Genomic DNA, 25968 nt, shown 5'->3' with positions numbered 1-25968 from the left:
CTTCTGGTGAACATTGAGCAACTAATATGCGCAGTGGTGAAACACAAAGTCATTGGTCAAAACAAACTCCATCAAATGGCAGTACAGGGGGTCATTATGCCAGTTCGGCTGCCTTTCTGTGGACCCCAATAAGAGTTCCATACTGGGTCAGCGGACAGAAACGGTGTTTCCGCCCGCTGGCCCAGCAGGGAATTGCCTACAACATTGACGCTGGCTCATATTAGAGCCGGCGGCAATGCTGTAGTGCATAGGGTGCAGCAGCATTAGGACCGCCAGTACCTCCTGTGGCGGAAAACTGACGGTGCTGGCTGTCCGACTGCGGCATGACCGCCCTTTCATAATGTGGCAGTAAGACTGCCACCAAAGCAGTCAGACCACCGCTTTGGCAGTCTGAAGACCGCTAGGGTCGTAATCAGGACCTAAGTTTCTTAAATAGAATGCGACAACAAGTAATTCTTCCTGCTTGTATGAAATCAAATTTAATTATAGAACAATTTACTTGAGTAAAACAATCTCCGTACGAAATCTCAAAATAGCGGCACGTTGGATCATCTTTGCGGCACGCAGGGTCACGTATTAGATGTGATGTGGCCTTACGTGATGACATACTTTATTAGTTTCCACAATACTTGCGAACAGAGTCACATGAAGCAGGTCTTTCTTCACCACGGAAGATGTTTGCAGTGTGGCACATGAAGAACAATGTAAGACTTGCGTGAGCAGTTACTTGCCCGCCATGAGCTTGCGTTTCAAATGGCAACTCATAATGTTTGCAGGTTATGCGGTTTCAAGAATTCACCAAAATATAACATGCGCTGGCTTGTTACGTAGTCTAGAATAATTCTGCAGTCTTATATTAAATCAGAAAGGAAGTTGTCCAAATAATCTGCACAGGTTCTCAAAATATTGATCTTATTATATATTGAAAAACATCTTCATGCAGAATTTCTTTCCCACTCGTCGCCACTTTGTTGAAGTAAGATCACAATCCGTAGGATTTAATTGAAGATTTATTAAGTATAACGTCCAGTAATATACAGCAAGGCAGCACACGTCTTTTTTCCTTTATGTCTGTCACCAACTGTCACTGTCCCTGTCATTAAGAACACTCACCATCCCTACATTCTATACTATTACACATACTATTACATACTTATTCTATTTCTAGGACAACATAACACCCACTCTTCGTTTCTAGCAGTTTTTTTGGGTAGTTCATTATTTTTGCACGTGGGTCTGGACAGTCACGTCCTCTTTTCACCAATGTTAGAAAGACCATTAATTTTTTGCACACTGAATAACTACGCACAGAAAACGTACATGCAAAAAGTAATAAGGGAAAGGTGAAAAAATCATTTTTTTTTACTGTTTATTTGGTATGAGGGTTCTGCAAATATGTGAAACAGTACTGTCAGACAGGTATATTAAAGTATTTTACCTTTTACTGTATTAAAATACTTAGATTTAGAAAACCTGACATCAATGTCATTCATTGTTGGTTTTGGAATACATTTAATGAGCTGTACACAGAAATCTAGTTTTACAATAGAATATAGTTTAAGGCACTCTAGAGAGTAATTGAACAAAGTGTGCATCTGTAGATCACGAGCCATGATTACGCAGCACAAGATTCACTCATAAGTTGTGTGATCAAATGTTAATTTTCAGATCAGACTGCCGGAAAAGAATCAGAGTGTTAGAATACAGGGTGAGAGGCCAGAGGATGGAGTTCCGCAGCAGGGCAAAGGCTCATTTGGGCGGACCTTAATCACCTCTAGTATTGTGGGGCAGGAAGTGATGGAAGTCTCCAGCACTAGAGCAAATGCCTGGGAAGAGAAGTTCATGACATAGCTGGTGACAAGCATCTCTAATACATTGGGAGCTACCCTGGAACATTTTATCAGAACTTTCAATTTTATTCGTTAGCACCCACGAATATTTGAGCAACACCAACATTTTGGAGGTGCCACGGCATATTGTGGATACACCCTGGTATAGCCTAAATACTGGAATCATATTTCGATGGGTTGCCGCCATGTTGAGGGACAGTGATGGAAATCGTGCTGGAACAGTCTTTGAAACAGGTGTTAGGTCACTAGCATAAAACATCTTCGTGTTATTTGCTACTAGTGTGGCACAGAGTATCCGAGGAACTGTTCTGCTATAACCATCTGCTGAACATCAACTGCTTTTTGTTTATTAGGCGCACACTTCTTCCATTAGCACTTGCAAGATTTTTGTTTAGTGGGTGCACAATTGATCCATTAGCACTTGAAAGATTTTCTGCTATTGAGAAGTCCTGCGCCTTGAAATTGTGCAAGACTGAAGCTTTGGAATATTTCAATACTTCTACTTAATTTCGTCCACCACGGTCATTTTTTTTTCTTTTAAGAATACTTTCCAGCCTTTTGCAATGCTGTTGCTAAATATATGATAGCAGTTTGATTAAGCATTTCCATCAAAATATAAAGTGGGTAGAAATCACGTTTTTGAGCGCTTGCAGACTAAATTTTGTTTTTAGAAAAAAGGCCAAAATCCACTCTGACGTGGGATTCGGAAACTGGACTGGTTCTGTGCTTAGAGATGGAACAACTGCTCACTATCAATAAGCCCATGCCTCCGTGAAACGATAAGAATTTGAAGATGTACGGGCTGCCCAGAGACTACTGGAATGTCTGCCTCGAAGCCAATCACAATGGTCTAACCACCAAGACCCATTCTGATAGGATAAGCGAAACCAACCAAAATTACTGCTATACCAGGCTGTTTCAATTTTTATAGGCAGACTTCATCAGAATAGCTGTCTGTGTAACTAATGCTCACATCCCATCTCACTTGTAAAACGCGCCCCGATATGAGATCATCAGACCTAAACCTAGGAAAAACAAAAATGTTGCTGACTCTTTTCTATACCAAGGCTAAAATCTGTGCAAGAGCAATTTTATTCGAGAAATATGATGCAGCAATGTTCTAGAAATAGTGGTTTATGTTCTAGTATAATTAGACATGTAAAATACCTTATTTCAGTGCAGGCAACATTGACGCAGAAGCGCATGCTCATGAAGATCGGATAGCTCAGAGGGTTAACTGTCAACAAGAAAGACGAGTATGATTTCAGCTTATCAGCGGTTTGAATCCTGATGGTGCCAACCAAGCCAGTCGTCTCCAGAAGACATCCAAAAATCAGAGTCATTGAGTTGAATATTGGTAATTTCTATAGTTAAAATACCTGTCTATTAAAGAATATAAGTGTTATAAAAAAATAATGACTTTGAAGATAGTAAATATCCTAGAAACCCTACAACCAATTTGAAAAATTAATGTTTCAATTTAGATATGCTGAGAGATGCATTTGTTGATAAAGCACAAGATACGTTTTTGCGCTACATGGTAAACCCTACTTATGTGCCCACTGCCCATCCTGAGAACATCCCCTTTACCATTCATAGTGCCCAATGTTTCACCTTGATGATGTCCAACCTAAACCCAAGATGGTATATGCCAATCTGCAAAAGTGCCCGCATTCCCAAGGATACATCATCACTGAAAAGTGCTGCTTTGTCAGGGATAGCTGGGCCCAAAGAGATTGGGGTAGATAGTGGCTGCGATCATGACTAATTTGTTTTAAAAAAAAATGCAGGGGCCCATAGTTTTTCTTAGGAGCAAGCTTCAAGCCCAGCAGAACGTAAGGGTTGCCAAATTCTCCTCCTGCCTACTTTTGTTTTCACTTTTTGCACCTTTCTTCCACCATTCTACTCTTTCTGGCTCCTTATATCACTTATGCTGGTTCTTTTTCATTCTGCCTTTCTCCTGGTCGCTTTTTTCCCACCTTTCTCGCCCTCATATCTTCCTTCTCTGAAGTTTATAAAAAATAAGTCTGGTTCTCCAATGCCTATGCCCACCACCTTCAACTACCAGTACAAAGTAGGCTCCACCCACAAAGCCTCACTGGGTGGTATGTAGGTCTGGATTAACCCCTGTGCCAACCACCGTTAATTCCAAATGCTTACTTTCTCCTGCCTGGATAGAGCACAAGTTCTTAGTATATAAGTCTCAGGATACGGTTGTTCTCGGTGGCTGGAGAAACCAACTCATTAACACAATAAAAATCTAGGACAAACAAACTAGCACAATAGGGGTTGGAAAAGTTCTGCCATAGACCAAATTCTGCTGCTAACTTGGCTCGCACAAGTTTTACACCCAAATCAATTTAAAGTCATTGAACCTTTTTGTTTTCTGCTGTGCATCAAATCAGAATATCAATATTTTACAACATGCACACCTCTGAAAAGCCATAGCGTCTAAACAGTAGCACCTTTTTGAAAGATTTGTCCACTGGGATCAATGATTTATCCAGCATTAGCTAGATCTCTACGTAAGGCACTGAAAATTTACATTTTCAATGCTGGCAGCTGTGCACTATTAAGTCGACGAGGGAATTCTTATCTAACCACAGTCTATTTTTGAATAGCTCGAAAGGAAGTGGTAAGAACCATGACTAAGGCACCATGCACAAACCAGCACTGGCAAAGCCCTTAGAAATGACTTCTTTATGATGTAAAGTACTTGTGTATTGTTTAAAGATACTGAGCAGAGTGGAGTAGGCCAACTTCTACAAGCAGGAGAACGGTTTGTAAAGGATATGATATATTTGTTAACCAAGGTAATGTACTTGCTGTAAGCATCCTATTTACTTTGTGGAAAATATTTGTGTATTTCCTATGGATGTGTAATCATTTTTTGGCGAGAGGGGATACAACATTCAGTCTTGTTGTATTGTCATTGCTATGGAAATTTTTGTTTCTTTGTCCCTGTACCAAGGTGAAGGTAGTATATGGTATGACTAGGTAGTCTTACCATAAAATACCACACAATACCCAGTAGTGGACCTCGGATTCACTCTCAGCAAACCCTAACTTAGTTTTGGTAGTGTGGCAAAGAGCAGCCAGGCTACTTAGAAGAACACGTGTAAAGCATTTCAAATTACCAACATGGACTAGACGATAAGTAAATTACATGACTCGTAAGAAATCAGACACCAATTTAGAAAAATAGATTTGATTTTAATTTTAATTTAGACACCAAATCGAACTTTGTAGCTTTTGCACAACTGGAGTTATGATTTTTTAAGTCTTTGGAAAATACAGTACTTTGCAGATTTAAAGGGCTTCCATTGAAGTCAAAGGGGAAAATAGCCGTGTGCAATTGGGCACTTCTAGGGTGAGTTCTGGCAAACCCACAGGAACTTAAGGTGCTGTGGGGATCTAAACCAAGAATCAACAGTCAAACTTTTTTTACCTTGCCCAAAGTCAGGTTGCAGAGGTGACTTGGTTGCCCTTGGTGCTGACCAGTCTGTAGTGGCTAGGGCGTATTGCACTACGTTGCACAACTTAACATGGGGTGGACTCACACTCTACCCTTAGGATGTAGAAGTCTTTGGGGGACCAGGACCAGGACCAGGATTTGATGCTTGGATCTTCTCCACCTTGTCTGATGGCTCCGGGTGCAGAGGTAGCTCCTAGTGGTTAATCACCAGCTAGTCACGCCAAAGCTACTATGCTGCTCCAGTCGAAGTCACTTCCTGACCAATCCCTTTATCTTACATCATGCCAAGGTGCTAGCACCACCGGTAGGAGGTCAGACTCTTGTCTGTGGCGGTTCAGGAGAGCATGCCAAAACAGTATAGGATTCGGTAACTTGGTGGGCACCCTCTAAGTGTGCCACCTGGGCATCTGCTTTTTAATCCTAAACATGGGAATCATATTCAGGGTTCATAAGCACAGTGTTTGATAACAAACACAACAGGATTTGGCTGGGCCATTGGAGAGCTGGACATCTGAGCAGTGGTCAGATGTCAGCCCAGGTTATCCAATGGACCACTGGTTTCTCGGGCCAGCATCACATTGTAGAGGCCAGCACGGAGGCATATGTGCTCCTGCACATATGCCCTCACTCATAGAACAGTGCATCCTCCCCATGGGCTAGAGGGAGCCTGTCTTAGGGGGGAATGACCTCTTGATAGGCACTAACAGCAACTCTGCCTGCACCTGGTGTGAGCAGAGTCTCACACGAGAAGCAGGCTGCTTGTGTGGGCTGACATGGCAGCTCTGCTGTCTCTCTTTTACTTGGGGTACTCAGTGTGGCACAATCAGTGCTGCAGCTCTGGTACCCCCTTTACCACCCTCGCCCTTGGCACCATGGGTACCATTTACTGAGGACTCACAGGGGTGGTAAGGAGCTTGCCAAGTGGCTAATGCAATTCAACATACAATTTAAGGGAAAGAGCACTGGTACTGGGGCCTGGTCAGCAGGCCTTAGTACTCTGAGGGGTCAAAAACAGCAGCATCTATCAGTTCAAATGGGGACAAAAATTGGGGGCATCTACAAAGAAGACTACTTTGCTACAGTCCCATTCTCATTCGTTATCTTGTTACTTAGTCCCAAGCCAGTGGAATTCTTTTTCATTCCCTGTTTCTGCTACCCACACGTTTTTAACTTTCTAATCCCTTCTCTTATGTTTATTCTCCAAAGTTAAATTGATACTTAGCACAGGTACACTCAATAGCCACCTCAGGCTTTTTGAATATTTTAAATATTTTCAATTAGGGAGGACTTTATGAAAATACCTGCCCATAGCATTATTCTTACTTTTTCTCTGTAATTGATTTAGTTCTAACTTTCCCCTGAAAAGGCACCATAGGGCCCTTTTATAACCAATATTCATCACCCAATTTCAAATGTTGGTCTTCGCAGGCCAGATGGTTGGCTAAATTAAGGATTGAGGTCACTTGATAACAGAATTTAGAGAGTACTCAATTAAGCCATCAGATCCTAAGTGTATCCTTGCTGAAAACCTATCAATATAAAATGATCCAGGATTTGTGCAATGCGCCATCAAGTGTCTTCAACTGGGGCATCCAACTAGTCTCCCTTTTTTTTTGGTGTCATAATGAGGCAGCAGATACAGTGAAAGTGTTCATTAGATGCCCCACGATTCAACACTATTTGACAGAACTCATGAGAGACATCAAAGTTCTTGGTATCACTATTTGCAGTTCCGTAAAACTTACAGTATTAGGGTTTTCACCTCACATTACTCATTCGGGAAGGGGGGATTGTGCGGGTAAAACTCCAACACTATGGGGCTGATTATGAGTTTGGCAGGCGGTTTACACCATTCACCAAACTTCTGACGGGGAGGTGCCATCGTACTGGCTACCTCCTCGCTGGCACATTAAGAATTTCCCGCTAGGTCATCGGGCAGAAACCTGAGTTTCCGCCCCCTGATCTAGCGGGAAACAGCCTATAGTATTGTCTCCGGCTCGTAATGCTGGAGAGGGCAGGGTGCACCAGCACCCTCGCAATGTTCACTATCTGCAAAGCAGACAGTGAACATTGCGAGGGTGCTGGTGCACCCTGCCCTCTACATCTGCAAAGCAGACAGTGAACATTGCGAGGGTGCTGGCCAGGGGAGCTCCTGCACTGCCCATGCCAAGTGCATGGGCTGTGCAGGGCCCCCCTGGGGCCCCCTGCACCCATTCTCCGCCAGCATTTTCATGGCAGTGGTACCGCTATGAAACTGCTGGCGGAGAAGGGTGTCATAAACCACAGGGCAGCAATGCTTGCAGTGCTGCCCTGGTGGATTAGGCCCACCGCCACCTCCAGAACGCTGGGATCTCTGACCCTGGTGAAGCTGCTGGTTCCCTGGCAGCCCGTCTAGAGACCGCCAGACTCGTAATGAGGCCCTGCATGTCCCTTGGGTGTGGTTGTACGATAAACACCCTGATGTAAGGGAATAGTGGTCTTAATTTGTGGATTTATTTTGCTTATAAACTTGTTTAATTCATATGGTAAAAGAACGAGATCCACAATCCTGTTGTATGATTAAGGACTCTAATTCAGGAGTAATGAAAGAGGTCACATTTCAGTCATTTTTTACTTCTGTCCCATGATTTCCAATATTATCCTCTGTGTATATATAGTATGCCCTTCTTTATATATATATCCATACATATACTTATACATATACATATATATATATACATATACATATACATATATATATATATATATATATATATATATATATATTTCTTTTTTTGTTTGAAGCATTTCATTTTCAGGATGTGATGAATATCTTTCTGCAAAATAAGAAAGAAAGCATAAGTCCTAACAATTTTACTTAAATATTTATTAATACTGTCTCTTTCTGGTAATATCAACTTCGTTCACATTCATTAAGTAGTTCTATGTAACCTTTATTAAATATTTTATGAATAACGCTAAGCAGTGCTAGCTAACTTCTTGTGTATAGACTAGTGCTCCTGTCTAAAGGAGTAGCAGTCTATTGTTTTACCACGCTCTATATGGCAGTAATTATGTTCTATTATGCAGATACATTTTGCAGGAGAAATGTCATGGTAAAGTTGGAGGGCACCGGGTTCAGATGTCATTTTAAAACCCAGACTTAAAAACAGGGTTAACAAGCATTGGTAAAGCCAACAGGTCCCGCCTTAGGGAGCTATTGCCATAGCCAGTGGTTCTACTTATGTCGTTTATCATAGTCAATGCTGAACAGCATGCATTTTTTAAAAAGAAAAAATAAATACTCAGCTGGCCTCATCATATTGAGGCATGTGTACCAAGCATGAGTTCGCCTACAAATGTGTTTTTTCCTCTTTGCCGATCTGAATTGGATGGGTGAATAAAAAAGTAGCAAGAGTGCTGGAAAAACACGAAGGCACAGGAAGTAATGAAGGGGTCAAAACTGAAGGTGTAAGCACCACAGGGAGGGAAGCAACCAAAGGGATTGCATGAAGCAACACAGGTGGTGCAGGCGGTAGCAAAACAGAGGACACAGAGAAGCAACACAGGTGGGAGCAAATGGAGAGAGAGGGGAATGTGGCGGGAGCAAACAACCAAGAGTGTTAATGTAGATTTGGGGGGAGAAGCAAATGGGTGAAAAAGCAACACCTGGTGGGATAAGCACACATGGGCAGGGAGGAAGCACACATGGGCAGGGAGGGAGCACACTGGCAGCATGCACAGCCATTGGGAGATGTACACTAGTGAGACAGCAGAAAAACACATGCACTCTTGTGCAATGCTTAAACAAAAACAAAAAAGTAGCACCCGAAAACATAGGAGTGGAAGAACATAAGTAATGGGTCCATCCACCGGGGAGGGGCAAACTCAAAAAGAGGAAGTAACGCCCATGCTCGCCCAACAAATTAGATGCAAGCAAATGAGACCAACAACGAAGCCAAGAGATGGTAATTAACAAGTGGGATCTCAGTCCACCTTAAGCTAAAAAAAATGTCTTGCAACAGACTGAGCATACATTGTCTCAGGCAAGACCTAGAAATATTTCTCTGATCGATGCTTGACTAACTACTTCCAATGTTCTTTTGGAGCACCATAGTTCACGGTTTACTGGAAAGCACTATAGTTGATACTCTATTCTCCATTCTCTTGACTCTGTGCTAATCTTTCCCAGTTTCCTGTGTAATTTTGCTATGCTAGTTGCTACTTCTAAAGCACTCGACTATCCTGTGGCTAGGTTCACACTATACAAAATACTTTAAAAAATAAATGAATAAATAATAATAAGGACAGCCAGAAATGGTGCATATATTAAAAATTATAAGTTAATTCCATTGTAAATGTTATAAAATAAGCAGACATATCGATACCTGCCTATTATGTCAAGATAAAAAAAAATGGACACTCTGTGTACTTCAGTTTGTTGTTTAACCATGTAATTTGGCCTATGGCTAATAGGGTAAACCATCTCCCAAAAACCCTGCCCTACAACTGAGGAAAAACTACAAACCACCAATAGAATATTAAACTTCAAGCCATGTTTGACCACACTATCAATATTTTACCATACTGCTTGAGGCTAAAACACATGAAGATTTATAAGGATATTGGTACTGAGATGATAATGTTTATACAGTCTAGAGCTACTAACCCTAACACATTAAGTCCACAATTGCCCCATCTATCATGAACCGTTAAAGTATGCCCTATATTTTATGCACAATGTCTGGTTCACTTGAATTACAACATATGTTTACTTTAGCCTCCAGTCACATTGACATCAAAACGTGAACTGCATTGCATTATGGCACACTTGAATTTAGACTGTTCTCAACTCTCTTTAAATTCTAGATTAAAATAATTCATCACATTTCTAAAAGCAGCTTATCTGATGCCATACTTGTTTGGAAATCTGCAGTTCTAGCATGCTTGTGGAACATTTCTACCTAACAAATCATTTTTTGTATAGAATGTTCTTCCTTTAACCAGTTGATCACCACAATTGAAAAACACAGTGATATTTATTGTGGTGTTGTTGATTCTCAGTGAAATACAGTTATCCTTATAGAAGTTATTGTAAATCAAGTGGATGAGGTTTCTCCTGTCATGACTGATTAGCCATAAGATGGCAAACAACACTGAAATTATATCTATAGCTTCTTATTATGTTGTGCAAAGGGAGCACGGCCTAACGATTCTAATGTGTAAAACATATAATCTATGTATAATGAATCCTGCTTTCTTTAAAGGCCATCAAAGGCTAAATAATGATGGAAGAACAAGTGTACGCCAAAGGATATAGGTTCACAGTGCATTTCTATCTTGACATAGCATTCTCATTCAATTACTTCTTGTACAGCATAGAGGATGTCACTGTGGTTCCTTACAGTTTCTGGACAAATGTCTGGGGAGGAGTCAAATGAGGTCACCACATTCAATTTTTAAAAAGAGTGCACAGGAGAATTTACGTTCCTATAGTTCTCCATTATAAGATTTCTTCGGTAGTGGTACATTTTTCCTGCATAAAGATAGTGTTGTTACAATTTCCACTGGTTTCTTGGATTATTACCAAAAGCATGAAGCTACAGAGCCATCTTATATCCATTAGTAAAAGAAGGGTCGAGACTGAGCACTGATGCGCCACAATAGGTTAAAGCTCTGAAGTGTTATTGGTTTGCATTGATTCGCTGTATTCGTTGATGTTCGCCTTACTGCCTGACTTAGACCATGTGAGGTTTTGCCTAATCTTCTTATGACCTCTTCCCATTTGACTGACATGGTACATGATTTTCCCTGATAGCAACTTGCTTGATCAATATGTATCCTCACATATTTAACCTAGGCTTTAATGTGTTTTTCTGGAATACAAATGGATTTTCTAAACTCTTCTTGAAAAATTCTGTGCAGAATATAGAATACAAAACATCAATTCTCTCAAGTGTTTCTGTGGGCAGTCTGTTTAAGTTGAAGGCCTTTTAATGATTCAATTTCCATCACGGACAGTGTTCCCTTTAACACTATTAGGTTTATACACCTTTTAAGTTGCAGAAGGGTAAACCTGACATATTGAATTCTTATTGCCCTCTCTTTGCTCTCATAGGCAGTGCTATAACAGTGCTGGTTTACATAATACCCACACTTCTAGTTTAAAGCTTTAGTGACATTCTACCAGAAGTGCCAGGATTGAATTGTTGGAAAACAGTCTCTTTGGATGTCTTGGCTATATAATAACAAATAATCACCTCATTCACTTAGAAGCATTATCTCAAACTGTCAAATCATCTTTTTGATGTACTGTTGAATCTCTATAGTTTGAGTGAGCATGTCCAAATGCGAAGCAGCTGACACGTGTTCTGAGAGCCTAGAACTAAACTTAACTAAATAAGGCAAAACAAGCTGAGGCTCTATCTCATGCAGAGGGGCACACTGAACAGCTCAGCTATAATGCTTGGTTTGGTGCACGTAGACTGACTTGACTATGATTAGTATCCATCTTTTATGGGATTAACTATTTTTTTTAAAATAATGCAGATCCCCCACACTGTCTACATGTATGTCACAGTGGATACATTTATTTGTTATGTTATATTGATTTATCTAGTGTTGTAACATTAACTGGGATTCTTGGGAGGGGAGTAGGATAGAATAAAGACTTAAGATATCTAAAAAGATGAAGGAAACACAAAACCTTTTGTTTTAAATGTGGAAGGGACCTTGTCACATGTAGGTGGAAAGGAGTTCTATATTGAGGGTAGAAAGGCCTTTTATACTGATGGTGCTACAATAGTAAAAGAGCAGCCTGCGCCCTTTCCTTTCCCAATCAGTGATTTTTCCAGCTAATAGACTAAGAACACCATAGAGTCTGGGAAGAAAGGTACCTGCCAAGATGTGAGCACATGAAATTAGGAGTTTTACCATAGATGGTCCATTCAAGAGTCTTGCATTAATTTATTTATATTACGCATTTACTGAGCCTCCCTGCGGTCACGCCAAAGAACAGCCTTCTTGATGCCAGGTGGAGGTTGTCAGAGTATTTATGAATGACGTAGCTGTATACTATGAGAAGAGCTGAAAGGTAGTGGAGCTCTGTACAGGTTTGAATGTGGAGATGCAATCAGAAGTTCAACCTAGGCTTAGGGTGGTCTAATTAATAGATCACAATGTAATGCATAGATGGAGAAGACGCTTCTTTCTTGCACTTCTTCTCCAGTCTAATGGCGTCTTGGTTGCAGGTGTGCTGAGAGCCACCAGAGAAGGTGAGCTTGTCTGCCCTTGAGGAGTAAGGTTAATCAAAGCTCAAAAGATCTTAAGAAAAAGCAAAGTCTATTGTTATCCAGCTGCAACCCATGTCCTATGAGGATTATTTCAAGGCGAGCCTGAATACCTTGGTTGTCAGGTAATCTTGAACCACCTCTGGTTTAGTCTGCCTTCAGATTTGGTTTCAGCAAGGTAGGCATCACTATTAATCCAATCTGTCATATAGCATCTGAAAAGGTAAGTGTTGGCTGTTTTAACTTGAATTCTTACAGAATGCATCCATCAGCCATTTACGTACTGTAGAAAACATTGTCCATGACAAACAGTTTCTTATTACGGGCTCGTACCTGCCTATCACTTGTAATTCTGGGCCCTTTACTACAGTAAGACACTGGGGGGTTGAAACGGGCAGTGAGAATGCTCCTGTGCTTCCGCCTCCTCGTAGCAATATTTGAAGGGCACCTTCCTGCCCATACACGCGTGTTCATTGTAGGCATGTGCACATTAAAAGGAAACCTTCACACGGTTGATAATTGCTAATTCTACCCCCTGGCTGTCAATCACCTTTCTTTCTCCCAAACTCTTCTCTGTACAAAGAATAAACAGATAAATATAGCTTTAGTCAGGTATTAAGTCCCTGCGCCGCCAGCCTCTAATTACAGTTTGCAACGAAGATGTTTATTTGTTTTCAAAGTTAAAAATAAACTCTGCACAAGCCTGAGGCTGCTATGGCAGATAGTAATCTCTTCCAATATTTACAAGGTTAAATGTCAATTAGAAGGAATGCAAAAGAAAACAGACTGATGTTTTCCAGTGTCCAGTATTCAAACTGCAAAGAACGAATTCAGCCATTTTGATAACTGAGGTGTCTGGCACAATTTGTGTTATATGTACCAGTTTCTCATTGGTTTCGGGAACAAAATGAAATTGTTTTGCAATGGTCTCATGCAGCCAGCATCCTTATCTCTCAAAGGTTTTCTTTACTGATATTTACAAAGCATTTCGTTTTGCATATATATACACTTTTAAAACTTCCTACAGGTTTATCTTTTACTGCATGTCCCAGGCTGATGATATTGCTGAAGTGGTGTGTCCAAGGGATTTGACAAAGAACCACATACTCTATTTTTAAGATCCAGAATGTGTAGCATAGTATATTTAAGATTTTATAAGTTCCACGGCATTTTCTAGGATTTAAAACAAGGTACACTTTCATCGAAATGTCTGTCTTTTTTAATTAACCTCAAGTGCCTTGAAGATCTATTTCATTTCTAATGTTTACTATTCTTATAGTTTTAGGTTCAAGTTTAGCAATTGCTATAGTTTTATTTATGAATATAGCAGTACTTAAGCAGCCCAACCACTTGGCTAATAATTTCACTTTCTCTGACCCACTTTGTCTTTGGGGCAGAGAAAGTGTCAGAGAATTGATCAACCCAAAGATATAGGGGGTCATTCCGACCTCGGCGGTCTTTTCAATAGACCGCCGTACGGAAGACCGCCAGTGCTGGCGGTCTTCCGCACAGGCCATTCTGACTGTTGGCAGCGCTCCGCCTGTTTCCGGACGAAGAGCCGCCAACAGCCATACTGGCTGCAGGTGGGGAAGTGGAGGTAGCTCCACCTCCACCGCCACGCCAACAGAACACCGCCCAACGAATCACGACTTGTGATTCACTGTGGCGGTGTTCTGTTGGCGTGGCGGTGTCGCCGGAGCTGCCCCCATGGGTCCCGTTCCCTCCCGGAGGATCACCGGAACAGGTAAGGTGATCATCCGCTAGGGAAGGGGGGTTGGGAGGGTGTTGTGAGTAGTGTGCGTGCATGGGGGTGTGCGTGTGTGTATGTTGAGGGGGCATGTGAGTGCGTGCATGAATGTGGGGGGTGTGTGTATGTGCATGAGTGCGTGCATGAATGCGGGGGGTGTGTGTATGTGCATGAGTGCGTGCATGAATGCGGGGGGTGTGTGTATGTGCATGAGTGTGTGCACGAATGCGTGCGTGTATGTGTGTATGTGTGTGTATATGTTGGGGATCGGGGTGGGAGACAGGGGGTCCTGCAACCTTTTGGGGGTGGCAGGGTGGTGGGGGGGCAGGGGAGGGAGTCGGGGTGGGGGTTGGGAAGACCCCTATCAGTGCCAGGGAAGGGATTCCCTGGCACTGATAGTGCTTACCGCCATGGAGTTCATGGCGGTCCCAAACCGCATGAAATCCATGGCGGTAAGCCGGGGTCAGGCGGGTTGGAATACCGCCGACGGTATGTGACGACCACCGGGCTGGAGAGCATCAAAATAACAGAGACTCTCTTGAAGAAAACATTATGGTGGTCGTTACCGCCGTGGCGGTCGGAACAGTGAAGCGGCGGCTGGCCATGGCGGTTATGAAAAAAGACCGCCAGCCTGTTGGCGGTTTTACCGCCACTTCACCGCGACCGCCACGGTCGGAATGACCACCATAATGTTTTCTTCAAGAGAGTCTCTGTTATTTTGATGCTAAATTTTCATTTACAGTAAGTACTACAGAAACCCTAATTGAGCCATCATTTGGAAAAGGGGAATACACCTGGCACACATGTACACAGGGCTCTGGTTGTCCGAGTGGTGTAGACTAGTTCCTATTGCTCCAACGATGGTGCGGCCACTGGAACAAGCGAGCTTCTGTTGGAGAGATGCTGGATGGAGACATTTTCAGTAAATATTTCACACCCAGTGAACCAGGAGCTACTTTTCAAGCTGTCAGAATTTCACAGAATATTTTGGACTCCTGTAAAATTACACAAGCTTAACATGAAAGCTGATGATTAATGTTGGTCCTCACCATTGCCTACATTTACTTTGTCACATGTGCTGTATGCCTGCAGAGGGGCTAAGCACACTGGGAGGGAGATTAGGAATAAAACACCGCTGGGCAATGGGAGACAGGTTAAGGGCATCCGGCATTAGTGATGATGAAATTTAGCAAGAAATCGAAGTGAAAGGATGACCAGTTTGAGGCTGTGGATGAAGAAGTAAAGTACCCAGATTTTGATGACTCGGTCCTTGACCTGAGTTTTCAAGCTGCGCTATAAAAAATATTAATACAAAAAATGGTTGGTGCCTGTAAGTTTAGGATTACGTGGCCATCATAGCATGAAATGTTCTCTAACTGATAATTAGCTGTAATTTGTACATTACCACCCCTGTTTATGTTTTCCAATAAGTGTCTTTAGATCTGAATTCCCTCATTTAATTTCTTTCAAAACTGGTTTATAGTTTGCACATAGTTACCTCCAGTATGGCTGAAAATTAATGGGAATTCTTATTGCTTACTGCAACAGTTATAAGATTGTTACTTTGAAACCATTTCTGTATCTCTGGTTTAATACTGTTGTGCAAATAAAGATGGGATACAATAATAAATTATCTTAGGATTTATCCAAGTGAAACAGATAGATAAGTCAATGTACTCCCTTGTGTTCTGAAGGCTTTTGCATCAGATTTGAGGTAGTTCTAATTGTTTTGACAGTTCTAGTTGAGAGGGAAAGCTCTCTCAAATGGCGACAATATATACCCCTGCCTTAGGTGTCCCATCCTCAAGGTTGTCTGGATCCCTGGTGCTGACTTTGGTTGTTGGAGGCGAACACGAATCACGCATGCCATAAAATGGGCCTGTCTCACGGTTAACAACCTTAATGGACTGGGAAGGGTGCCCAAAGCACTACCCTCATACTGATGAAAGGTTTTGCCTTTGTCAAGAGTTAAGCATCACACGAGCAGCAGTGGCAGTATACCATGTAGTGATCAATAGTAGTGAATAGGCCTTTTTACCTGTCTTACTGGAGTGTGGCCTACAGGCTCACTTGGGTAAAGTTCTGCTGCTGTGTGCTTAGCTCACCCTTGGACTACATCAAGTTAGTATGTAGCACATGTGTGTGGTATGCATTTGCTGGGTGTATGTGTGCCTGCAAATGATACAAAAAATGCAAGATTCTGAGTTCCACTTTGGGGGATTCAGGATTGACAGGAGGAGCATGAGGAGCAGATAGATGCATCCCCTAGACAGATTAATGGATTGCTGCATTCCTGTGAGCTGGTTGGGATGTAAACTGGAGGAAGAAGAGCCAGGCTCTTCAGTACACTTCAAAGAGTGCTGTTTGATTTAGGCAGAGGTCACTGGAAAAGGGCCTGAACACAGCTCAGGAAGAAAATGGGTCTGATAAGGGAATAGGAAAGAGTAAGGCTGGGACCCTGTGGTAACCTTGTAATGCAAATATCAGTGAGGCTGACATCCAAGTGCGAACCTCTAGTCACTCCCATGGCATGTATTGTGGGGTTATCAGACATGGAGTCGCTCCTGCTGTGACAAACTCTTTTCTGGAGGAAGGGCAGAGGAGTGGGCACTTCAAACGAAAGCAGACCCCCAACACAAACTTCAAAGGCTCAGACCCTAAACCACATTTGGTGTCTGGAAATGGAATATAAGATGGGGAGCTTGAGGCCCCCAAATTATCAACTGCCAAGCAGCCAGTCTAGCTATGAAAGGAGGCGAAGTTCTGCAAGAATTCTACTTGTGACCTGGCTTAGAGGCTAAAGCCTGCCAGGTGTCAAGCTGGGAAAGGGGACATAAACCAGGGACATCCAAGATCACCTGCCCCTGGAGCACCAGAGCCTGCCCGCTTGCCAAGATCAGTGTGCCCTTTGAGGAACAGGAGAACAGTGGAAGTAGCAAGTTCCAGTGAGGAATCCTGGCAGGATGATACCTGTAGCAAGGTGTTAGGAGATGGTTGCTTTACCTATCGGTCCGTTGAATGGGTGCAGGTTCAAGTCAGCCACCCCGTATGCCACAGGGGGCTGCAATGAAGTTAGCCATGGTCAGCATCACAGTCGTGCCAATCGGAGTGAATTCCGCTAACCATGTATGACAGGTGTGATCGTTGTGAAGATTACTGCTAGGCCATAGCCCATTGAGGAGGAAAGTTGGCAACCTTGTATCCCAGATGGAGCTATAATGAATATTGCAGCAGTGAATATTAAAGCAGCTGCGACTGGGCCTGATTGCAGGGCTCAAAGGCCCTGGGGGGAACTTGTTCTGCTGCACAGCGCTTAGGGCCTGGAACACTTTTGACTTTTATCAGAGTCAGAATGGGACTCATAAGGCTAACCTGAATGTCACCTATAGTGAACAAAGAGTAACCACTACCACTAGTAAGATAGAAGAAGAACTTTGCTACCTGCCTATTGAACACTAGAGCGTGACCTCCAAGTGCAGTATGTATTGTTTGTGTATGTATTATTTAACTTTGTATTCAAATATAAATACTGCATTTGTCATAAAAGAAAGTATTCGACTGGACATATTTTGAGTTGTAAGCCTGTGCTCACTCCTTTAAATCTAACTGCCCCCAAGTAGCCTTGGACAGCTTGACCCATGGTACTACTGAGTGTTCAGTGCTGAAGGGGTTCTTGGCCCAGTTGCTCAGGACCCACAGGAGGTCGGGCCCAGAGACATCAGGAATTAAAGGCCTCAGCTCCCACTGTTAAACCCAGTAGCTTCTACTTGCATGTGGGGTTCTCGGCTTAAAATTGTGAAGCCCTCTACTATTATTTTCACAAATATGTATTTCTGTAGAAACAATGGAAGCTGCTACACACCATCATGCTACCACAGTTGGTCGACCTTTCTGGGTAACAGGGGCTCTCATCTGTCACTGAGATTTATGTTTTAAGTTTGGTGGACCTGTGTACAAGTAACATGGCCTGACGGTCTTGTTTTAACTGGAACTATATGGTGAACAATGCCATGATCAGTAGTATCTGATGTTCTCGTTCAATAGATCTTGTGGCTGTGCCAAGAGACAACAGAGTGTCATTAGCCCAGCTCTTATTCAGTGGCACAATGATCTGCCTGGCCAACTGATGTGCTCATCATTTTGGATGTCCACCATTGTCATCGGCTGCACAAGTCACATAACCTTCTCCCTCTCCACATCCATTGCAGCCCATAAAAGCATGTTCACTCATGCAAAGGAAATAGACTTAGCTGACCCAATAAAGCACAACGCCCTTCACGTTAACAACAATGTTATGACTGATCCTGATCTCACAGAATACATTTGATGAACTCTTCTCACATGACTGAACAATGGCACACAAGCCACACATCTCCACACAAGGTAACAACTTGACTTTCATCCTTGAAGCCACTCTGCAGTTTGCAACATTCACCCCTACAACATACTTTGAGAATCTTTTTACCCAACTAGACTAACATGCACTCAGGCATCTCATTTCACTTGATCTACCAGCCCCTGCTACAAGTATTTAACACCAGAACTTTCAAAATCCACCTAAACATTAATCAACTCATCCTACGTCAGACACTTCAAGCTTGCAGAGAGCTCCAACGCCTGGATTTCCTACGTAATGACAGCTTCCTGTATGTACTTCAGCTACCCCGCTCCTCCTCTTTACAGTCATCTAGATCAAAGACAACACACTAAAGCTCATCCCCACCGACCTTCCTTCTAAAACATTCCCTCCCCTTACTTTGATTGGCCCATAGTGGGAAGCAATGAAGTTCAAGTCTATTATCAATAGCCCTCTGGCCTCTAGTTTAGGGATTTGACCTTTGCACTATAATAATAAATGTCTCAAGCTATGTGTATTCCTACACCTGCTCCAAGTATCATGTTTCATTGGGCCACATTTATTGCAGCACTTTGCATAAGTATATATCTTATTTGGAGCAAGAATAGTGATAAACCCATATTCTCACATGTATTATTACAGTTCAAAGGTCAAATACTATTAACACAGTACAGAGGATGTGGAACTGGACCATACTCTGAACCGACCTTGCTGCGCACTATTGAGCTATCCAGAGGCATTGGGCTCGGATTGCTCTGAAATAGGAAACGAGTGCTCATAACTAATACACTCGAAAGAAGATAATGGCATAAAGTATATACACAGATGCCAAGACAGTGTACTATTTAGTTATTTTGTTGACGGATGGGAGGGGAAGCATGAGCTACTCGAGGCTTCACTTGCCCTGATTCATGGCCTGACATGGACCACAACAATGTTAATAGATAGAATACACGCGTTGCACATCAGCATATATAATCTGTACACAAACACTCGTGTCGGTTTAAATAAACCCCAGCCCCATGTGTCAACCAGAGAATCGTCTTTTTCAAAACTTCCTAGTGTAGTTCAAAATGTCAGAAGGGGAACATCTGCCTCAGCTGCACGTTTTAGAGGCCAGTTTCCTTAATTTTTTCCAGACTAAGGAATGTTCTGAGCCACACAGCTCACAGCCGCGCATATTTGGAGCCTGCAAATATTTCTAGCTGTGGAGGATGTGCACTGAAAGCGGCCCAGTAAGCTCTCTGTCCTGAAGTTAACTTTTCCAGGATGACATTTCATGGTTGTTTCCAACACTTGAATGTGCAATATGACTCTTCATGAACAATGAAGCATGTTACTTGTTACCATATCTAGGTCTCCGAGTCTTTGTTTCGAAACTTAGTATAACATGGAAGTGTAATGAAATGTGAGAATAGGGCATGAGGAACAGGAATTAAGCGTGGGGGGTTTGGGGGGTGAGGGCTTAGGCATCCTTACATTTCGGAATGTGCAAGAAAAATATTTTTTCAGCAGAAAGTGGAGACTTACATGCTCATTGATTAGTGGAAGGCAGTTCGCCAGAAGCACACTGGAAACAAATGGACTGGGGGAGTGGGAAGGGTGGGGAAGATAGGCACATCAACAGGAAGGCACAAGAACGGGGAGGAGGGGACCAGAAACACTCGCACACAGAAACATATTAACAGTGAGGCTTGAGGACAGGAAGAAGGGGAAGGCAATAAAGGGAGGCGTGGGCAGGGAGAGGCAGGGGCATGCCACACTACTCATACTCACATGGGTTAGGTGGAAGATGAGAACACCCATTCCCCCCAACTGCACCACCACATGGAAAACCCACAACACCGCCACACGGAGAACCCTCCACCTACACTGATAGCATCAACAAGGATCAGGTGGTAGGGTGCAAAAGTTGTCCCTAGCTTCTCTCCTCCCTTCCCCCACCCCCCGAACCACCGCTGGTAGGAAATACAGTTTGCACCCTAAAACACCCAAGGAACTGGTGAATGTTGTCTTACACAAAACTAAACAATATAACCTACATGCCCATATCCGGCACTCATCCATATGACAATTTCCTCTTTCATTTCACCCTTATTTTTGCCCCTCCATCATCAATCAGTACGTGGCAGTAGTACCATACATAAAGCTGCAAGGTCTGCATCGGAAACACCAACCACACACAGCTCAGCTGAACAAATCCATACTCTCAACAGAATCAGCAAAACTGCAGCGTAGTAGGAACTGTCTGCCACTGCAGGAGGTGACAGTAGCCATTAACCAGAGAGAAGGGAACTGCTTTGATAAATATTAAATGCCTCATATTCCCAATGAAGCTGTAAAGAGCGGCACAAAAACACCGCATCTTTGGGCTTTGGAGATTGGGGGACGGGTCTCCAAGTGAGCACTGAAAGTGCCAATTACTTTTGGGCTGATTGGTGTCTTACCCGCGTAGATAGTAGTAAATAGCTGCCGCTGGGATTTTGGGCTAGAAATATAGAACCATTTTTTGACAACTCTACCGTAAATAACATAACACAGCACATGATATTTTACAAAGCACCATAACAGTACAACAAAAAACAGCACAAGGCAGAGCAAAAGATTTGAAACAGAATGGAAGAACACAATCACAGGACAACACTGCTACAACACAATGCAATAAGTGAAGCAGAAAAACAGAACACAACACGGACGCTGTAAAAAAAAAAAAAAAAACACAACAATTATGCTGAAATCAGATAGAGTTCAATATTTCGGGCTACAAAAGCCAAGTGTTATTCTGCATCAGGAGATATGACCTTGTCTATGGATGGTGAAGTGTATGTTCTGCATAATATATCCCTATCTGAATAACAATAGCTTATTTTGTCATATTGAAGTTTTCACTAAGCACTGTAAATATGGGGAGTTAATATTATCCATCTTAAAAATATTAAATGTATCGGTCAGGAAAGGACTGAATGGTGATTTAGCTCTCCCGGTTTCAAACATGGCCTGCAGGTTACAGCAGCTGCTAGCAGTGTGTCAGTCAGGTGAATCCAATGTAGGTCGACATCAATTTCAGTATAACCACTCCGTATGGTAAATACATCATACATAATTATATATAAAAGTTTCATGTGAATATCCTCAAAATCTGTCATGGATTCATCCCTCAGGGATCCAAAATGGACAAATTTGGTTAACTTGCCATCTTTACCTCCGAAAGTAAAATAGTACTTTTTGCTTTAGTAAGACATCTAGGTGCATTTAAGGCAGGTATTGCTTATAATTTCACAAATTGCAGAACATTTGTATTCACATCTGCCATACAAGAGAGTAGCTTTATGTCACAAGTACATTCAGTTATACATTGTTTTTTTCCCCAAAATAGAAAACCTTCCTTTTCATTTTCACCTTCTGTTAACAATTCTCTTTTATTGCTAGAGTTCTTATTGAGTGGAAAGTACAAATGCCTTCACAGTGCTTGTTACAAGATGCAGGTTATACTTGGGTCACATCAACCTGGTATACTTGGGGTGATCTTTTTTAATCAATTCCTGTCGCCCAAGTTTGTTTTTGCATTTCATCATGTTTTAAGGCCTTCAAAAAGTGCACCTATATCTAACCACTGCAGAAATACTTTAAAAAAAGGTTAAATCCATCAACAAAGGTGAACATGGTTTGCATAGCATTATTCACACCTGAATGGTTGAGGTGAACAAAAGACGTTATATTAGTTGAGATCTTAGCTGTATGCTTGGAAGCTCCTGCGGGTCTTTTTCTCAACTTTAAACAAAATATGGAAGTGCTGAACTCAACAGTGTTTCCTCTGCCCCCAAAGCCTTACAAGGGCTACATGTGTACAAATCCATTACCTCCAAATTCTTGAGTATATTACGCAAATAGTTTTTTTTTTTTTTTTTTAGTAAGACTTCATTCCCAGCAAGAAAATCCTCTTTATTTGTCCCACATATGTCTGTGCACTCTGAGAACAGATTTCTGGTTTAAGTACCAAGAGTTAGAACAGTCACTTTCAACACAAATCTTTCTCTGTCACCATGGACACACTCTGGAACGCGTAGCCAATGCATTTGAGAAATTAACAACCATTGTTCTGTTTCAGGAAGTCCTTATAAGGCTTCTTTTAAATATTTAATCATTTCCTATATTTCTAAACTTTGAACAACAATCACCATTTCATTATTCAAATGCTAGCTCACCAACAAAGTTCAGTAGTCTTACACTAAACATATGCCCGTTAATATAATATTCAGTTCAGTCTGCATTGATATATAGGACACATCTACATTGCAAACCATGTGCAGCCCTAAAAGGATCATGATCCAATTAAGTTATAAACATGTACTGAGTTACAGAAGGTTGCACCCCAATGCTACCAATGAATAGTTTTGAGCAGGACAGGAAAAAGCCAGAACAGGCAAAGAAGTAAACAAGCACTGATAATTGCATTTAAACGTGCTGCTGGACATTGCTCGGGCTCTGCAGCATAATCAGATCATATAGCAAGATAAAGAATGAGGCCCTCGTCCAATGAAATGTGGTGTGGTGGACACCAACACTTCTAAAAAGAGACAAAGATATCCTCAAATTGTGGAAGAGGTTCGTTTTAAACTAATTAAAGCTAACATTGTAAGTAAACTCTATAAAGAAACAGACAATAGTGAGAACAAAAACTAGTACTCCTGGTGATGTGAAAACAGAACAAAGGTCATGCAGCATGGCTGTAATTCTACCGCAGCTGTTAAGGATATAGTGAACCAATAGATGAACATCAGAATTCAAGAGAGTGAGAACAAGGTATCATTTTTGGTTTGAAGACATTCTTAAGTTAGCATAAGTCAAATAATAAAAATACATTCAAAATAAACACATATAGTAGTCAGTTGAGTGGCAGATAATGCATGTAGCTAGGTTAGGTGCTGGCTGGACGAGGCAGAGGGCAATAAAGTTAGTTCTGCACCCGCTGTTGACTTGATTGCATATATGAGAAAAGACTGACTAGGACATTGTGCACATTGGTTGCGGCATGTGGCGTTATTGGTCCTACAGCTAGAGGTGCCACTGCAAAGGAGTACGGTGACTGCAGCTACAACTAGTCACTATAACATGACCAATCGCCCACCAACATATTTCGGATCCTCAAACCACAAAGAGATGAGGGAGTTATGAAGCCAGTACCTATGAAACCCACTGGAAGACCAAAATGTGAGGGGAACATTTTGCAGCAATAAGAATTGCTAGCCAGCCATCAAAATAGGAAAAAACCCTATTCACCAGCCATTCATTGGCAATGATGCCACTTCTACAGGGAAAACCACAGAAGCTCATCGACTGTAGACACCAATACCCTCAGTTACATATTAGGTCACCAGTCACAGATGTCCTGACATCTCTGTAGTCCCTGCCCATCTCGTCAGCTGGTCAAGGCACAGGAAGGTCCTAGTACACCTTCATTTCTCTTTGTGTTCTCTTTTGTATCAGCCGTAATTAATGACATACAATTAGAAGGTAATTCATTGCAGCTGCTCAACTATTTCAAAAGAATCTCTTTTAGTTCCATGGGTGATCCTGTTTGAGCACTAGCCTGGAGACCCAATAAGGATATATTTATTTCGGGGACATGTTAGTTGTATATGGCAATACGGTGGTTCTGGCTAAACAATATCGTTAAAATGCTACATGCCAGCATCTTACGATCTGGGCCCGGAAGGCAGACTGGCTCCTGTGGCAACATTTAAAACTAATTTCTTTTCTTTTGTATTGCTGCATTGTTCTTTGCAACATTCCATGTGTTACAGCAGCACGAAGTTCCACAAACCGCTTCAGTTTCTGCTAAGTCATACAGGAAGAAAGAACGGAAGTAGAAAAGTACTGTTTTCCATGGCTTCCTTGCACATTGTTGATTTATGTTGTGATTTTTTCAAGACGAACGAGTTGTACAATTTAATTTGGCCTTAACAGGCGCTCCATTGTGATGTAATTTGTCAGTCCCGAACAGAAGTCAGAGGGGGGAAAACAGTTCCAGGCTACTGACAAAATCAATTAATTCATACAATATGTAAATAACTCAAAGCGATCCAACCCCGGGGTCAGAACAGAAGGATTGGCATTGCATTTTGAAACGATTTTTACAAAACGTGTTTTTGTCTATCAATTTTATTTGTTGTGATTATTATTCACTGTTAGGATTTTTACTCAGAATTGTATTATATATCCTCTTTGGCGAGTATTTTCCACACACAAGTCTTTTATATATACACACTCAAGGAGAAACTGCATTTTTTGCAGTTAGTATAGCACGACCGTGGGCCAATTAAGCACCAGGTTGCATTAAACAAGGTCACAAATTCTTTAGGACAGCGGGAGGATTAAGTGATTTGCCCAGAACCACAGAATGTTGAGCCGGCACCGGGACTCGAACCTGGTTCCCTGGTGCGAAGGCGGGCGTCTTCGGATGGTAAGTTTTGGCACTTGGTGAGAACAGAGCACAATTTATCACCACTAAAGAATCCAAATCCACTCCCTTGGGCTTAATGCAAACATCTATTCTGTTTCTATTCTGTTTCCTGCTGCCTTCAAACCATAGATTGAACCTTTCAGGAAAACAACCAAAAAACAATATCTGAACAAATAGTCTATAACATGATCAATCGCCCATCAAAGATGCTGAGCTCTACTTTGTGCTTTCTGTGCCTCTTATCAAGCAAAGAAAGGGAGAGAACTGCATGTTGCAAAATGCGACATTGTCAGAAATATTTGTGACCAGTAATATCCATCACCCTTACAGGACCATATATACATCACCCTTATGTGGCCAGCCTTTATAGGCCTAACCCCTCTAATCAAGGACAATAACTAAGAAATGATCCTTACCTACAAGAGTTTATGGCCACCTGGGGAGTCCATGATTCCTTTCTGCTTTATGTCAAAGACATCACAATATCCCTTGGAATCTCTGTGTTGAGCCTTGCTTGCCAGCGCACAAAATATAATGCAATCTGCACCTGGATTGGGAATCCATATGCACGTGCCACACCAATTACAGACACAGTAATGCCTATTGAACAATTACCATTGTGTAGTTGGTGTTACAGGAGCGATCCTGCAACCCTTTTCACAAATACAGATGTGTGCAGGCAGAGACATGTTTTGAAAAAGAAGCATTGCATCTGTTCCTTTGCAAATGGGCACTTCGGTGAGTACATCTGAACATCATGGTCAGAACTGGCTCCAGCCACTTTTATAAAAACTGACCGACATGATCG

At 42.0% G+C, this 25968-nt stretch overlaps 1 protein-coding gene across 3 annotated transcripts in view; it reads right to left on the bottom strand.

Annotated features, from left to right (window-relative positions):
* Positions 1 to 25968, bottom strand: part of CDK14 (cyclin dependent kinase 14) — a 1910605-nt gene that overhangs the window by 1790323 nt on the left and 94314 nt on the right. The gene's annotated exons all lie outside the window — the stretch shown is intronic.

Source organism: Pleurodeles waltl, chromosome 10 (assembly GCF_031143425.1).
Source record: "Pleurodeles waltl isolate 20211129_DDA chromosome 10, aPleWal1.hap1.20221129, whole genome shotgun sequence".
In the NCBI taxonomy this organism is placed as follows: domain Eukaryota; kingdom Metazoa; phylum Chordata; class Amphibia; order Caudata; family Salamandridae; genus Pleurodeles; species Pleurodeles waltl.
This window is presented reverse-complemented; position numbering and strand designations above follow the sequence as displayed.